Source organism: Chironomus tepperi, unplaced genomic scaffold, assembly GCF_022539635.2.
Source record: "Chironomus tepperi strain 1889 unplaced genomic scaffold, CSIRO-AGI_Ctep_v1 contig_89, whole genome shotgun sequence".
Taxonomy (NCBI): domain Eukaryota; kingdom Metazoa; phylum Arthropoda; class Insecta; order Diptera; family Chironomidae; genus Chironomus; species Chironomus tepperi.
This window is the reverse complement of record NW_027226211.1, coordinates 1790785-1809603: the sequence shown is the minus strand read 5'-3', so window position 1 is coordinate 1809603 and position 18819 is coordinate 1790785. Positions and strand designations below refer to the sequence as shown.

The 18819-nt window shown below is 31.6% G+C and overlaps 1 protein-coding gene across 1 annotated transcript in view; it reads right to left on the bottom strand.

Annotated features, from left to right (window-relative positions):
• The window catches only part of shakB (shaking B), a 272520-nt gene extending 254152 nt beyond the window's left edge, over positions 1–18368 (bottom strand). The window contains exon 1 of the mRNA XM_070635418.1: positions 18059–18368. The gene's annotated coding sequence lies outside the window, so the exon portion shown is untranslated. The remainder of the gene's footprint in view (positions 1–18058) is intronic.
• Positions 18369–18819: the final 451 nt, after the last annotated feature.

Here is an 18819-nt window from a genome sequence, read left to right as displayed (position 1 = left end):
GAATTGTCAAAGAATTCCTTTGAATTCTTGGTTCCTCTCCTCTGTTTCTTTTTCTTTGTCTCTGTGTCTTGGTCTCTGTGTCTTGGACTCTGTGTCATGGTCTCTGTGTCTTGGTCTCTGTGTCTTGGTCTTTGAGTCTTGGTCTCTGTGTCTTGGTCTCTGTATCATTGTCTCTGTGTCTTGGTCTTTGAGTCTTGGTCTCTGTGTCTTGGTCTCTGTATCATTGTCTCTGTGTCTCTGTCTCTTGGTCTCTGTTTCGGCCTTTGTCCCGGTTCTGTTGTACTTAATAGTTCTATTACTCACATTTTATGCTGCCTATTGACTAGAATCTTGAATTATTGCTTGAAAAAACTTCAAATTTGACCACATAACCTTCAAAAATCAACAAATCTTGACATTTGTTCCACAACTTTTTCACCCAACAACTAAAAAACACACAAACAAAATAACAAACTCACGGAAGTTCAAGGCCTGCCGAGATTTATCTCACATTTTTTTATTATTTCTTGCGTAATATTTTCCCTCTGTTTCATTTTACGCTCACTAGCCTACTAAAATCTCCTTTTTTCTTTTTATTCTTTAAAATTAAGGGCACTTTTTTCATTGCCTTTATATATATTTTATTGTCAATTTTTTATGTCTGTATAAATAATTCAAATGTCTATTTATTTAGTCTACAGATATAAAAAAAAGTAAAGAATATTCCTTAACAGTTCAATGGAATATAAATAAACAAAATACCACATAAATTGATGTAGTAAGCACGTATAAAAGCTTACTACTTTTTTATTCCTTTTATGTATCATCATATCATATACGGCATATACATATCGACAGACAAGGCAGCATCATAGATCTGAGCTTTTATAACACCATACATGAGATAAATAAAAAAAAAGCTTCACACCTTTATTGCCTTATAGACATAACGTATCGACAAAAGGCTGCTTTTTTGCTAAATGGTCAGGGGTGTAGGGAGGGGTTTTGTAGGGTTTAATGAGAAAAAAATGGCATGAAGAGGGGTTAGAGCCTCTAATAGAATTGCAAAGACTCATTTAGACACAAACGTACTCTAATAGATCCTTACAGACATCCATGGGTACCTAGAAACAGCTATAAACGCACAACAAATACTCTTAGATCCTTAAAAAGCTAAATTGATTCTCAGAGACCCCCAAAGACTACTTTAGACTCTGACAGACCTTCATAGACTATTATTGACTCCAACAAACCGTCAAAGACACTTATAGAACATTACAGACATTAATAGAGACTTATGGACTACTGCAGACTCATATGACTTCTTAAAGACCACTAAAGACACCTATGGACTCCCATATATCACTATATAATCTAATAGACACTTAAAGACATTGATTGAATGCTAAAGACAGTTTTTGACATTTATAGACACTCATAGAGACATTATGGACTTCCAATTGGACCTGAAAGACACCTACAGACTCTCATAGACTAACTATGAACCCAATAGACATTTAAAGACAGTCTGAAACCTTCAGAGGTACCCACAGACTCCCAAAGCCCTCCAAGCTGCCACATAGACCTTTAAATTACCCTACAGACTGTAATCCATCATCATCTCCTCTACTAAACTCCCATAAACCCTCAAAATCACCATCTCACCCCTTAATACATCCCTCACACCCACAACTCTGACTTTTTTCAGCATTTTTATCCATGGCGTGCTACACAAAGAGGATAATGGAAATAATAACCAGACATATTCTCTTTGATCATAATGTGCTTTCACGTACGAGTGTTTTTCTCTTTTCAATATCCTCTTTTACATCCTCATCATCTGTTATTATATTTTTTTTATTATATAAATTCTCATTCTATATACAAATCCATCCATCCATCCATCCATGTAGACCTGACTTGATCTCAAAAAAAAAAAAATATGTGTATATAGGCGGAGAAAAGAGCAAAAATTGTAGACATACGAGAGTCTATAACTCATAACATTGAAATTATCATTGAAAACGATGCGCGTATGTTTAATGAAATATTTCAAAAATATTCACTTAAGCACGATAATAAATTTCACTTTTTTTTTGCTCTCTCACTGTTTCCTTCCACGCCATACTCTCTTATGCCATTCATATGGATATGTGAACAAATTTTACAGAGGCATGGCAGAAAGGATAATGTTGATAATATTGGGTGGTGAGCAGGGGCAAAATCAAAATGTTTTGAGGGTTTGAAGGGACTGAAAAAGTTCGTGGAGAGTCCAGGAGAGTCAAAATGGGTTGAGAACTGACGGAAACAATCAAAGACTGTCGGAAAGGGTCGATGACGGTCGGAAAGAATCGAAGAGAGTCAAAGAGAGTCGCGGAGAGTCTAGAAGACTCGAGGAGTGTCGATGAGCATCTAGGAGAGTCGATAAGAGTCGAGTAGGGCCGAATTGGATCAAGAAGAGTCTAAAATGGTCAAGAAGAGTCGAAGAGAGTCAAAATAGGTTGAGGAGAGTCGAAGAGGATCGAAAATGGTAGGATTGGGTCGAGGGTGATTATAAGAAATTCAAGGAGAGTCAAGGAGAGTCGAAGAGAGTCAAGGAGAGTCTAAGAGAATCGAGGAGTGTCAAAGAGAATCTAGGAGCGTCGAACAGAGTCGAGGAGAGTCAAGAAGAGTCGAACAGAGTCGAGGAGAGTCAAGGAGGGTCAAAGAGAGTCGAAGAGAGTCAAGGAGAGTCGAGGAGAGTCAAGGAGAGTCTAAGAGAATCGAGGAGAGTCAAAGAGAATCTAGGAGCGTCGAACAGAGTCGAGGAGAGTCAAGAAGAGTCGAACAGAGTCAAGGAGAGTCTAAGAGAGACTAAGAGAGTCGAGGAGAGTCGATGAGAGGCGAGAAGAGTCGTGGAAAATCGAATCAAGTCGAGGAGAGTCAAAAGCAATTGGTTGACTCCAAAAACTCCCCTAACTACACCCCAGTTTCGTGGGGTAAGAGACAAAAGAAGAAAAAAAGGCACAAGGATAAAGAGACAGAGAGTTGTTCCATTAGGCCGAAAAAAAAATATTATCAACTATCAATTTCAATCTGCTATTCATTCGCAATATCATTAAATTGATTGGTTCATATATGTATTTGTGAAATAAATATGAAAAATATAAGAATGTAGAGTAAGGGGGTGGGGAGTGGGGATAAATATATTATTCATATCCATCTCATGAGTCTCGAGAGTTTCTAAAAAAAAATATTTTTGCATGCATGAATGAATCTGATTTAGACTATTATGAATAGGAGACATTTCTATATCTTTTCATGTGTATAAAATAACTCCAGCCGTTGTCTCCAATCAATTTTTACGATATTTTTCATTTTTTTTGCCTTCTTCATTTCGTTCTCAACATTTTTCAAGCTAAGCCTCATTGCTATTTTTGATAAAAATTTGCTCTATTCATGTGGCAAGTGAGTAAGCAGGCTGTTTTATGAAAATGATGATTTTTTATGCTTTGGAGCATAGATGATGCAATTTTATGAGCATTTTGGTAATTGGCTTTGTCATTTGGAGCTAGTTTAGAAATTTTATGCTGTGTTTTAGGAGTTTTTAATTTTTTCTGAACGACATGTGGAGGCTGTGACTGCAGTTTTGGAGTGTGATGGCTTTGAATTGAGGTTGTAGGATATAGGTCATGGTGACTGCAGTCAAAGATGGCATGAAGCACCAAAATGAGGCATAGGGGCAGCGTCATGCATAATAACACCAGTTCTAGGTCATATCTGCTTCTAAACCAAACTTATGGCAACCTGGAATGGAATTTACTCTAGCTGAACTTTTTTGGAGCCTATACTGAGTATCTAGGCTCAATATAAGTCCTCCGGCATCAAAAATTCATTTTTTGAACCAATCCGATCAGTACATAGCGACGAACTGCATTTTTTACCTTAAAAATGAGCCGAAATCAGCCGTTCATAGTGCCGTCCAAGCAACTGTGCCTCTTACGACGACATGACGGTGCCCTAGCGAACACTGGTTGTTCTGTCTAAACCAAACCCAATCCCAATCCACGCACAGCGAAAGAAAATCAATTTTTTTGCATTCTTCCGATCCAAATAAAAAGCAATCCTTGAACTCAGTTAAAAATCCTTGGCCCTTTTTTAAACACACAATACTCAGCATAAAAAAGTTTAAAATAAAAAGCTTTCATAAGTACGGATATGTGTGAAAAAGACAGAAGCTTGTTAAAAATTCATAGAGCACGTACAATTTGGCAGCTTATTTTGTACGAACCTTTTTTTCTACTGTATAAGCTAGACAGAATTCTTATTCCTTACAAATTGCATGGCTTGGTAAAGATTGTGGCTCTTAAGACGTGAAATGTTAATTTGATGAAACACGCAAACAAAAAGAAAAAAAAAACGCTCATCATGTCATTTTATCATTAGTAAAAGTAGATGCTAATTTCTAATATTAAGGCTTTTGTGGATTTATTTTGCAGGGGGTTGTGATTGAGTGTTGATTTTTGGAGAGTTTAGAAGGGTGATACTTAGCAGTTTGGGGACAATTTACGATTTTATTATAGAAAAGGGGTTGATCTATTAAAAAATTAGACTTTCGCAATTTTGGGACTTCTTCAAAATACAATAAAGCTTTTGACAGCTCCAGAATCACTAAGAATTGTCGATGTTAGGACCAATTCTACTCGAGTAACCCTGGATAACCTGGAAAAGAACGAGAATGAGATTGGCGACTCTGAAACTACTTCTGGATTGCCTTGGTCTCGGAAACAGTAATCTTTAGTGCATCTGGGTCATCAAAAGCCGACTCCGGTCTCGGAGACTACTTCTAGCTAGTCTCAGTCTCGACAATAGTAATCCTTAGTGTATCAAAGCCGTCATTAAACGATTGTGGTCTCGAAGACTGGTTTTGGATAGTTTTTGCCTCACTTTCGGGAATTTGCCAAGATCTATACTTCTGGCGACCCATGATCGACTCAGCAAACCCCTTTCTCCCAACTCCCCCATCTACCATACTATAATTCCAAAAAATAAATTAGATTAGACCTCGGATAAAAAAAAGCCTTTTATAATAAAAAAAATCATTAAGGACTAATGCAGCTCAAATACTCCTTTTTCAATGCACGAATATTTCTCTATTCGATATCTAATTTTGATTAATTACGACAATTTAATAGCAACAATAAGCAACATGAGGTGTGAAATTGTGTTACGTGTTCTATTTGAGTTGGTGAGTTTTTTTGTTCTGTTTGTCAGGGGTGATGGAACTAGAATTGGAAAATGAATTTGTTTTGGGATTTTAGTTTGGGTTTGGGGGATGTCGGAGAGTGGGGAATGCTGGTTGGGGGTTGTGATTGGGGACATCTTAGGGGGTCAAAGCTGCAGGAAGGTTAAATTTAGGTTTTATAAGAAACTTCCAAAAAATGCAGTCTTTTACAATAGTTAGTGACCAATGTCTGACTTTATGCAACTTAGGTGAGACACTGTACTGTAGTAAAGTGGAATTTATGCCTATCAACGCCCTATTGCAGCTCTTTTCTAACATATAAAGAACATTTTTTGTCATTAAGTATGCTCAGAACTTGCTCCTAGTTTGTTAGGACTAGCCATGCTTAACAGCTTGAAGAGCACATTCAGACAATCAATGGTGATGGTGAAATCATTCTGACTCAATTTTCAACCATTTCAGGCATTATTCTAGTCCACAAATGCGCTTTATCCCTTCAATCCATCTTCTACACCTCCAAATCACCATACAAAAATTTCAATACATTTTTTCCTAGTTCTAAAAAGCCTAATAATATAATAAATATATATCATCCTGCATTCTCTACTCCACCATTGTCTCTCCATCTCACTCACTCTCTCCAAACTCCCATCAATAGATTATTGAATTATGACAAGAAAAAAATATTCTTTTTTTAACGAATAAAAAAATAGAAAGAAAAAATGCAAATCAGAGGGAGAAATGAAAAATTATTATTTTTGCTATAATCGATAGCTATAGCTTGAATGAGTGAGAGCAAAACCTCCCTCCTTTATGCTGCCTTTTTTCATATTTGGCTTTATTCATAATGCTTACTCGTTTTGCTTCATGATGATGACGATTATATTCATTTTTTAACTAAAGTTTATTTTTTTACTGAATATGTGAGTATGTGTGCCGACTACCCAAAACATGGGGGAGGGGGGTCGGTAAAAATAAAAATAAAAAATTATGATAAATTTATGGTGTTGTAGAACCCAAAAAAAAATTATGGTTTATTGAGAGAATGAAACTTTTAGCTAGTTTATACATATTCATATTCATATTCATGTTATAAAAATAATGACAGATGAATAATAAATTTTTTTAGTTCTGTGTCCTACTGTAGGGCTATGGGGGGTGTTTAGTTGTTAAGTAACATGACAGAATGATTATTTGATGCCTTTTCTGTAACAAAATCTCAATTTTTAGGATTTAAGTTGTAAGAAAATCTTGAATACACCAAAAATAAGGAGAGGGGGGGTCTCACATGGAAAGGGTACAATATAGAAAGGAGTGCTACATAGAAAGGGGTGTCACATGAAAGGAGGTCTTACATGGAAGGAAGTCTAACATGGAAGGGAGTAAAACATCGAAGGGTGTTCAATGTAGAAAGGTGTGAAACATGGAAGGGTGTGTAATATGGTAGAGAGAGAGAGAGTCCTACATGGAAGGGATTCGTCCCACATGGAAGGGAGTCGTCCTACATGGAAGGGAGTCGTCCCAAATAGAAAGGAGTCGTCTCACATAGAAGGGAATCAAACATGGAAGGTAGTAAAACATGGAAGGGTGTGCAACATGGACGAGCGAGTCCCACATTGAAGGGAGTCGTCACACATGGAAGGGAGTCGTCCCACATGGAAGGGTGTCACGCATGGAAGGGTGTCTTACATGATATGGAGTCTCACATTAAAGAGAGTTACATAACATCCAAACGTCCCCATAACGTGTATAATTTTTTTTTGAAATCATTCCTATATTTTTTAATTGTAAAACATTAACAATAATAATAAAGTTAACAACATCTATATTTATTTTTGTGGTCATATGTACATAAAACTGATTCTCATACTACTATATATAGGACCAAAAATAGATGCTTGTAATGTTGTACATCCCCAACTCCCCTCCTTTAACTATTGATGTTTTATTTTTCATTCTATTTCATCAATTATTATCATCATAATTTTCTAAATCCTCATTTTTCATCTCAATCATAATTTATCACTTTTTGTATCATCATCTCTTTCTACTATTTTTTTTTATATCCATTGACTCTACTGTGCTATTTCCTTCTCGTTTGCTTTCGATAATAACACACAATAATTTCTCCTTCATCAGTCTCTTCATGTCTTGTATGGATGGATATCTGTTTATATGTTACGTTTTTTTTTGTGGCATTTTTGGCTTGCATTGAATGGAGTTTTTTTGGGGAAGGGAAGGAAATGGAGAGTAAGATTGTGGAATAGTAGGACACACTTTGTCCTATTTACTGAATTAATACTTTAGCATGTTGTAGTCTCATATATGTGACTCTTTGTGGAACGTGATTTAGTTTGTCGTTGTCATGTTAGAGAGAAATAATTTTTGAAGAATGCAGAAGTAAAGGAGTAAAAGAGTAGGTATATTTGAATGATTCTAGTAAATAGACAGACTTTAAGACAAAAAATCATGTAAATGGCAGTAGTTAAAGTTTCAATTTTAAAGAGTTTCAAGATTATGTCTCCTTGGGCGCAAATGTTATTGATATTGGCATTTAAGAAGCGATAGTCAGCGATTGAGCTAACTTTAAGCAGCATCAAGGGAAAGTCATGGATTGCACTCGATCAGGGAAGTACCTACCCATGTACAATGTAGCTAAATGTATTTTTCAACGTAAAAGAGGGTCAAAATCTGTCAAAATCAATTACAATCAGTGGTCACGTTGCAGTCAGGGTCATTTCACATCTTATTGTTACTACTTCAACATAGCAGTGCCTTAGCGAACATGAAGTGCTGTTCAAGGCAAGTGCAATAGTGTCTGACTGTGAATTGTAACAACATAAACACAATTGTATCCCAAAAAGTGAGAAATACACCAAATCTTAGCCATAAAATTGTCGGAGTAAGAAATTTGCTACTTATTGTTCAAGTCTTAGAATGCAGGTTCGATTCCTAATGTCAATAATTTTGCACAAAACCTGTATCCTCTCCTGTTTCACTGTGACTAAAATTTATAACGTCCTAAACCAGAGTTGGCAGGACTCCAATGTGGAGGCGCCTCCACTGGAGTCCAGACTCCAAAAAAAAGTGGACTGCCAACTCTGTCCTAAACTCACTAATGATACCCAACATTCCATACTTTCCACTTCATTACCTAAATTTGCATCAAATGATGAAATGATCCATAAAGCATCTCAAAATAAATTTAATAAAATCCGTCAACAGGACGCCTTAATCATCCCATTCACAAACATTCTCTCCTCTTGATTCCCTTCCATTATTATGTTGTAAGTTTCAATACTACTTGATTCAATGGATCAAGTCATTTATTTCCATACACACACCATACAATATAAAAATTATGCAGCATATGTAGATATTTCCATACGTCAAACTATTTGAGAAGAAAAGTTTTCGTCTCCATTATTCAATCATCTCATAAGTCGTCGTGGAAAAAAGTTTAACAATGACAAACAACAAATAATGAAAAAAAACGAGGAGACTAAAGTTCACATACACATGAGCAAAAGTGACAGCACAATGAAGGAGGAGACGGAATCATTCATGATTTTAAGAAATCAAAAACAGATTTTTCATCTAAAGTCTTCTCCGTCCTTTAGGAGACATTTCTTCTATTATCCTTTCCACAGTTTGCAAAAAATGATGTTTTTTATTATTTGACATGAGAGTGACTCTTTGAGTGTCTCTATCTCACTCCGCCTTCTATTCTTGGATCGTTTGTATGTTGTGGGGTTATTTGGAAATTATGTGAAATTAATAAATTGAATTTTAGGTTCTTACTCTCTAAGCTGTTAAGGAATTCGAATAGCATACATCGATTAGTCGATCAAAAATCAGGAATCAGGCCGTCGTGACTCTGAGTTAGTGCTGGAATCGTTTTAAAATGTTTGGTAAGGTCAATTATTTAGTAGGGTCAAGTTTACTTTAGTATGGAACATTCCAGAAAAGTGCAAGTCAGATAAACGATTCGAAATCCGGAAATCAAGCCTGCGTGACTTTGGAATGGTTCCGGATTTAAACAAAATCCATGATCAAATCAGAGTCATGCCGACCTAGGCCGGATTATTCATCGATTACCCTATAAAGCTCCAGATATGTAGTTTAATGAAAGAATTTGTAGTTGTGTCTACGACTTTGAACGTTTCGGAGGTCTTTTAAGGAGCTAAAAATTAGGAATCAACATAGAAAATCAATTAGGATAAAGGTTTGGATGAATAAACACAGACCCTATAGCACTTAATATTCCAAACTGCAAGAGCAAAGCTATAGAGAGATTTTGAGGTTCAATATCCCCTCTTTACAGGAAAAGTCATTAATTATCCAAAGATTTTTGTGAAGATAATTCAAAAACCTTCCCTCAAATTATAGCTAAGAACTTGGCTAACTAGCAAAACGTTTCAACTGATACAGCCAGTTTCAGACGTTCTCGACATCCATCAACATGTCTATATGCACTTTAGCAAAGGTTGTTTAAAGAAGTCAGTTGAAATCTCACCAATCACACTCATTTACTTAAAAATAGCTTAAGTCGTCTTCCCTCCTATTTTATATGGATAGATCCCTTAGATTCCCTTTGGTCCCTTAGGAAAGATCCCTTAGAGTAGATTGCTTAGAGTAGATCGCTTGGATATAGTAATCGAAAGGGAAGCATTGGGCATTGAATGATTTCTAAACTTATGGTTCAATAAGCCCTTGTAAATGCAGCAACTTTGTCATAACTCCCTGTCTACGCCTCTAAGGAACTCTGATTGGTCGTAACTTACAATCGACTCCTCTCAGCATTATTATATTTTATATTTCCTCAATTTTTCCATCACTCATGTCTTAAAAGGATTGAAAAGAATTATTAAATCATCTTTTGTCGTCGCCTTATGTCATTTACTATCTCAATGACTTTTATATATTTTTATTCCATCGTATCTGCAACAGAACAATTAAGCAATTATTTTTAGATTGACAAATTTTTTTATTTTTCAGAATTGAAAGGCACAAAAACTGATGAAATTTATGATAATGATGAATTTTCATTTACAAAAATTAGTCAAGAATAAAAGAAAAATGAAAGGAGATTAATTTTGTATTATATCTGTAATTCGCGCGCTAAATAATATTATTATGCATAAATTTGTTGTATTTTGGATGGGAAAAATTTTTGCTTTGTATGAAAATTGGAATTCTAATGAGAATTTGGGTAGACGCACGGGAGTGAGAGAAATTTGAATTAGAATTCATAATGCAAATATTAATGATTTTTATGATGGAAAGTTGAATAGAAAGGATATGGAACAGTTTAGGGGTGGATTGGTGTCAATTATGGAAAATTAGTTTGAAATTAGATTTGAAAATTTGAATTTAAATTTAAGATTTGAATTTAAAAATTAAAATTTGCATTTAAAAATTTAAATTTGAATTTAAAAGTTTAAATTTGAATTTAAAAATTGAAATCTGAATTTAATAATTAAATTTTAAATTTAAAAATTGCAGAAAATTCCTTAAAACGGCTGAAAATTCGTTAAATTCCATTAATCACAATCTTCTGCTTGTCCACACTTACAAACTTCAATAAATCACTTCCAATTATCATCAAAAATATTGTTCAGTATTTTTTGTAATTAATTTTTATATCAATAAACAAGTCAAATTTTCTTATTATTTAATTAAAAATAAATTGTTGAATAATTAAAATGTTTGAATGTGATTAAAATAGATACCGATTAATGAGAAAATTATTTGGAATTAACTACCTGAAAACATTTTCAAAGAAAAGTAAATATAATTTAATGTGAGAAAATTTCTTTCTTGGAAAAAGAGCTTCGTTTAATTTTCAAAGAAAAGTGCTTCATTGAGAGGAATAGAAAAATAGCTTTTGGGAATTATGAAGGTAGAAAAGTCTGAGAAAAGGCTTTTTTTAATTTTGAATTTTAAATTTAGATTTTTCAAATTTAAGTTTTTATTTCAATTTTTAAAATTGAACTTTAAATTAAAATTTTTAAATTTAAATTTAATTCTTTAAATTCAAACTTAAATCTCTAAATTCAAATTTAAATTTCTAAAATCAAATTTAATTTTTAAACTTTTAATTTCAAAATTAAATGAATTAAAGGAAGAGTGTGTTGAGGGTGGTTCATTTAAAATCTTACAAATTCCCTTCATTTGACGTCCCATGACTCATAACCTAAGTGCAATTTTCGTCATAAATTTCATACACAATTCCTGCATATTGGTTTCCAAAAACTCAAATTTATTGCACACCAAGAATCAATATATTCATGAAAAATATCGAAAAACAATGCAATTTTCCAAAATATATCATAAATTTACTAAACAACCGTACACAACAATTCCCAAATTGCAATATTTTAATTGTCGTGGTCACAACCTATCAGATGAGCCCGTCCTTCGTCTATTCACAGCAGTGTCTCTCTCTGTGTCTAATAAAAACCACACACAAAAAAGATATCAAGCCACAATATTTTTCACACAGCACAATTATACCCGACCGAAAAATTCTCAAATCCGATTATTCACAAAAAATTCTAAAGAAATTCAAATTTTACCACAAAAAACACACAGAACAGAAATATCCGTTGTTCCGGATGCGCTATGCATAAATATGAATTTGAAATCGGCGGGAAAGACTTCTTATTTTCATGATGTTAACACACAAAGTCAGTAGGCAGGAAGAAAAAAAAATTAATTTTCTGAGCTTCTTTAATTAATTTTTTTTTTTTGCTTCTTCCTCGGTATTCACCCTTCATATCTACATAAACGTATTAAAATCATCATCATCATCATCATTATCATGACAGAAGAAAAAAACGGGTTATTGAATGGAATGAGTGCGAATGTAAATGAGAAAAGAAAAGCAAAAAGATCTCTTAAGTAAATACATTTTTTTTTGTGTGCTTTAAGAAGTCTCATACACACATTATTAATTTGACTTTCACATACTTCTTTTGCCAATTCATTTTCTAATGACTTTTCTTTATTCTTGTTTGGAAAAATTTGGAGTGGGGGGAAAATTTGAGTTTTGAGTTTTGTGTTTTGGGGGATTAAGGCGCATTTTTATTTACTCTGATGATTTAAAGCAGTGGTGAGCAACATTTAATTTTTCGCGGCCCGCCTTTAATTTTTAGACTGTTTAGGCTCCCCCCTAAAAAGCAAATGTAATAATTGAACGGCCCCTTAGGTGGTAATCCTCGACCAAAGCCTCACAAAGCATACGGTTCATGAAATTTCCAAAAAAAAAAAATTGACGATACACAGGTTGTCCCCCACTGATGTAGAGAATAGCTTTATTTAGTATTGATAGTAATGATTGACACAGTTGGTTTGAAGACCAACCAAAAATACGGCTCCAGGCATCCTTTCATGACTCTAATCAGAATCTATTAATCGACTTGTGATATTCGTATATGAAGCATTACTGCATAATTTGATTTCCTTTTATTGTGTATTAATTAGATTACAACTATTTTTAGGAATTTTGGGTTAATTTTAGGAATTGCTTGGCACCCCTGCTTCGTAATAACGCGACAATTCGTATGATTGTGACAAGAACAGTATGCATTATTGGAATGCACGTGGCGTGGAAATATCCGAAAATACTCCTCTAAGCTAGCGTGACTCTAATTTCAGCCAAGATTTGATGTAATCCGATCTCAGGTCAGAAACAAGTCAGATTCTCAGGTTGGATTTTCAGCCATTTTTATGATGTGTGCTTTTCTAGAATCAAGACAGTATCATGGACAGAAGGTTTCAAATAAATACTAATGGTACAATGTGTGCAATTATTAAATTGACTAAAACTGATTAAAATTGACTGGATTTATAAAATTATTGAAGAAAATAGAAATTCAACGATTCGTCCCAAGCGGAATTCGAACCTAGCACCTTTCAATTGCCGGTTAAGTATTTAAATTGCAGTATTTTACCAAATCCGACTCCACACTTCAGTCGGATGTCAATTAAGAGACATTACATTTCGCTTTTTCAACATCAATTGCATTTCGGAAAGGAATCTTAACGACCGAGATCTCTAATTTTTGTCATCATAAGTTGCAATCAATTTTCAAGCAATAATGGAGTAATAAATCGCTAAAAGGTCGTCCTAATAGAATATAAGACCTCATTTAAAATTCATAGGGTTCGGCTTTGATACGCCGGACTGTAATTCCTACGTTTTAGGTTAGTAGATCTGCAGTTTTTGGATGTACCTAAGACTTTGGCATCTAAGGCTGTGTTGAACGAACTCTAAAAATTCAGTAAATATTCCATTAATATAATCAACCAGCCTACAACCAGTTATTATTATTATTATTTTATTTTTTTAATTTTCTTTTATAACAAAGAAAAATCCGATTTAATTGTCTTAGCTACACTTAAAAAGACATAAAAACCAGCCATCCAATCAGCCTATGATTTGCATCTCTTTAATAATTATTAGCTAAGCTAAAATTCTTGCCTTAAAAATTACAGCATAAATAACTGAAATTTATAATATTATGGAACACTCCTTCCCTGAAAGAGCTCATCAATTTTCATTCATTAGAGTAATTCTCATTCTCTCTCCGTTCCTTTCTTCTCTTTAGTCTGCTGCTTTTCTACGGACAAAGTCATTAGTTTATTTTTCCACGCAAAATTTGATAGCCGAACACGAGTCGGCTTTAAAGCTATAATTTTTCTTATTAAATATTTATGTGTGTTTTGGTGGGGGACCCGAAAAATAATTTGCATTATTTTATGCCTGGTGATTGAACTTTATGGATATTGTAAACACACAAAAAAATTTGCATACTTTTGAACTTGGCCATAAATTTAATTGCTTATCATTTTGTGATTTGGTGCCAAATTTTTTTGTTTTTTTATTTCCATCATGATCCATTTGACAAGTGCCTGTACAAGCAATTAATATAATTTGCTTCATTATTCTTCGTCGGTCAATTTGCGTAATTTTATTATTATGCCTCATAAAAGCTCGCAAATTTTTACAATTATTTGTGACTTTTTTTTGTATTTAGTTATTCATTGTTGGCGGTGATTCAATGGTAGTTGGATTTATATATTAAAGTAATAGATTTGATAAGTTTGGGTTTTATCACCTTCGATGCAAATAAATCTTAAAAATGTATAGTTAAGTGCGTTATCCTTGGATTCAATTCTTTAGTACAGTTTTCTATTTTCATGATTTTGAATTTTTGAAAATAGTTGGAAACTAGCTTAAATATAATTAGATATATGGATTTATAAGCAACTTTTTAAACATTGTTCACTTTTTAAAATTGTTCAAAATCTTTGAAAAACTTTTGAAATAAAAAAATATTTAAAAATTTGTAGAAAATTTCAACATTATTTAATCTTAAAATTCAAATTTTTAAATTTTTTAGAAAAATATTTTTTTAAAATTTTTAAAAACTTTTCAATTTTCAATATTAACAAAGTGAAAATCAAAATTTTAAATTTCTTGGAAAGCATTTTTTTACCTCGTTTTTCTTAACTTGCTTTCTTGTCTGTTTTTCACATTTATTTTCAGTTTTGTAAAAATATTTCAATGTTTTCACTTTAATGAAAAATTTCAAAATTTTCACTTTTTCGAAAAATTTGAAAATTTTTATTTTGCAAAAAAATTCAAACTTTTCATTTTTGAACAAAAATTCAAATTTTTTGCTTTTACGAAGATTTTCAAATTTTTTCATTTTAATCAAACATTTCAAATTTTTGAATTTTTTAACAAAATCAAATGTTCAAACTTTTCTATTTCAAGTATTTTTAATTTACTTAAAATTTCAAAATTTCATTTCAATGAAAATTTTTAAAATTTTCAATTTCTTCAATTTGAATTTTTTCAATTTTTTGAACATTTGAAAATTTTCAACTATGTCAATTCTTAAACAATTCTTAATTTTAATTAATAAAATTGAAAAATTAAAACATCCAACAAAACTTAATTTTTCTTTAAAAGACACAATGTCTACTGAATCAAAAATTAATTCAGCTTAGATGCCAACACAATTCAAAATAATACTTTTATTTGTTTCAACTACAGCTGAGCTGCCATATGACTTTTTTTATTTGTGGCAGGTCTTGGTTAATGTTCACATGAATAATAAATATTTAATCAACTTCTTGTCATACAACTAGCAACTTAATTCATTTGAATGTCAAATATTGTGTTGTTGTTGTTCAGTTAAGAATTAGTTTTGAGACTTTTTTGGGGAAATTGATGGTGCTACATGTGGAAATTGATGGCACTGGATGGGAAATTTTGAGGAATTTTCAATTTTTTTTTTTTTTTTGAGATTTCGTATTGATTTTTTGAAAATCGATGATTTTTGGATTATTTTTGTTTTAAACAATTTTTTTTTTAAATTTTGGAATTTTCTAAATTTTTTAAAATTTTTTTGGAATATTTTAACAATTTTTTGGGAATTTTTTAAAAAAATTTTGGAATTTTTTTAAATTTTTTTGGAATTTTTTTAAATTTTTGAAGTTTTTTAAAAAAATTTAGATTTTTAAATTAAATTCAAAGTTAATTTTTAGTTTCAAAATCTGAAAAGTTCACATTTTCAGCTTAAAATCGACTAAATACGAAATTCCAGACGATTTCAATCTCTAATAATACAGAAGAAATATTAAGCAATATTTCACAATTCCGTTCAGATCTACTAACTATCCAGCATCAGCTATAATAGCCTTTAACATGAACGACCACAAAAAAAGAGTCACAACATTAATTTATTTATGAAGTGATAAACTTTTTTTTATGGTTCAAGTTTCTTTATATTTCACACAGCAAAAAAAGAACTACACTTTAGAATCACTTTGTAATATGATAAGTGGATGTTTTAGGTCAGTTCTGGTGATAATGCTTCATTTAGAGCGAAAAAAAAATTCAGAACAGATGATGAAAGTAATGAATTTTTTTTTTGCTGATTTTAGGGATTTTTGAGAATTTAATGAAGAAGTTTTGAGAGGATTTTTTTTGAGTTTTTTTTGTGGAATTTGTTGTATTTTGAATTGGTATTTTGAATGGGATTTTATTGATTTTTGGTTCTTTACGATTTACATCGAATGGATAATTGTGTTATGACTAGTTAAAGGCAAGTTAATGCCCCGTCAATGACTAGTTATATTGGATATATATCTACTCGAAATGGGATTTGCTTTATTTTGAATTGAATTTCATTAATTTCTTTTTTTTTATTGATTTATCACGAGTGGAAATTCAAAGGCAAGTTAATGTCTAGTTGCTGGAATTTTGTATGGAAAAATCTAGTCAAGTTCATAGTAATTCGAGTCGACTTCGAGCTCTGTCTTATTGTCGGTTAATTCTAACGGTTATTGTCCATTCAGGATGGAATTTGTAATATTTTGATTGGGGTTTTATGGTTTTCTTTTTTCATATAATTTACGGGACGGATGATGAAATAATACTTAAATCCCAATTTGATTAATTTTGGTAATTTTTGATAATTTCTGAAATTTTTTGACAATTTGTGACAACTTTTATCAGTTATTGATAATATTTAATGATTTGATCAGTTCCACATCATTAAACAGAACAAATAAGTAATTCCTAAATTTAAGAACTTTTCGAAAGGATAACGTAAAGTAACAGCTGTGTTTATTGAATTGAGTGACTCAAATAGGAAATTTTAAACAATTTTTGGACTTTAATTTTCATTTTTTTCCATTTTCAATCTTTGAATTTTCAAACTTTTTCAACTTTTAAGAACTTATATATGAAATGATTGAAAAGGGACAGCCTTATGAGCTGATGGCACTATGAATAACAAGAACTTAAATTTGAAATATTAAATTCAAAATTATTTAAAAATGTCAAATTTTGTTTTAAATTAGAAACAACTAAGAAGGTTGATTAAGCAGGTTTGTCATTCAAAAACCTAAATTACGACTAGATTTTCAATCATTTAATCCTTCAAATTATCATAAAAGGCTAACATTAGAGTCAAATTGAAAGCCAATTGGAGTAACTTAAACTTTACATCGGAACATGGTTCCAGTAAGTAAGTAAATAAGTTGAAATTTAAAGTCGGCCAAAAGTCAAATTTTTTGTAACAAAACTTCTCAAATTTCTCGACTTTCTCAATTTTTTCCATCAAAATTTTCACAAACAAAAAATTCCAAAAAAACTCATTTTTTAAAAAAACAAACAAAATTTCACAACTATTGCAACTTTTCATCACTAAACATCCACTTGACTATCTTTTCCTCAATTTCTTCGTTTATGTCATGAAACATTTTCATGAAAATTTATTTTCCGCTCAACTTTTTTTTTATTTTTCTTCTTTCTTTTTCATATTAAACTGTAGCAAAAAAAAAATCAATCGTAACAAAAATAATCCAGAAATCCTATCCGTAGTATCGAAAATAGAAATTTTTTCATTCTGCAATTTTTTTTTTGCCGATTATTTATAGTGAAGCCTCTGCTTACACAACTCATTCTCTTTTTTTGCACTATTTTGGACAATCTGAAAATTTCCACGTAGACCAAAAAAAATTTTTTATCGATTTTTTGTTGATTAATTTGCAGCAATTTTTATACTTTTTTTTTGTGTAATCCAAAACCAGAAATTATTATTATTTTTGTCAATTTTAAGAAGAACAAGTCCTTGTATAACAGTTGCGTGCCGAACAAGCACAATATTTGACATGACAAGTCTTTGACTGCTTATTTGTAATTTTTGACACTTTTTAAACACTTATTCGTCATGTGACAATCAACTTTATTTTTAATTCCAATATTTAGAATCTGAACAGAATTGAATCCAAGGGTTGAGTAATAGAAATATATAAAAAAATTGTAATCTTTACCGATAAGCAGAGATTTGAAGTCGATAAGAAATTTTAATAATTTTTTCAAACTTTTTTAATTTTTTTTATTTTTTTTTGTAATTTTCACACTCGAAAAAATTAAAAATTGTTCTTGTTCAGTGATCAAAATTTGATTCTTCTTTTTCACAATTCACTTGATTTCCTTCTCATCTCACAATTTTTATTTTCATTTTCATTATTTTTTCACCTTTTCATTTTTCAACTTTTTTTTCTTTCTTTTATTATCATTTATTTTATTTAACTTTTTATTTCATCAAATAACTTGAAATTTCTTCTTTTATTCCCTTTTTTTTTTTTGTTTGCTCATCCGCGGATTCTCTCTTATATTTTATATATTATTTATATACACAAAAATAATTTAAATTTTTTTATATTCTTTTTTTTTTTGTTATTTTTGTGATTAAAATCAACGGTTAAATATAACATTAATAATTATTATTAATATAATAATTTATTAAAAAGTTTCTTATTCATTTGTGAGAGATGTTTACAACGCGACGTTTAACCATCAACTAACAGTCGAAAATACAGCAAAAAAAAATATCGGGAAAACTATATTACTAATGAAAAGTTGTATGATGTAGTATTATTGTTATGTATGATCTACATTTCTCTTTAAAAGAGACAAAATCTCATGCTGCAAGCTCTCTCACAAAACACATTATACCATTTTCCACTGTACACGAGTGTGCTTTTAGACGATACCGAAGTTGACGCGATTTTTCCACAGCACGAAACAG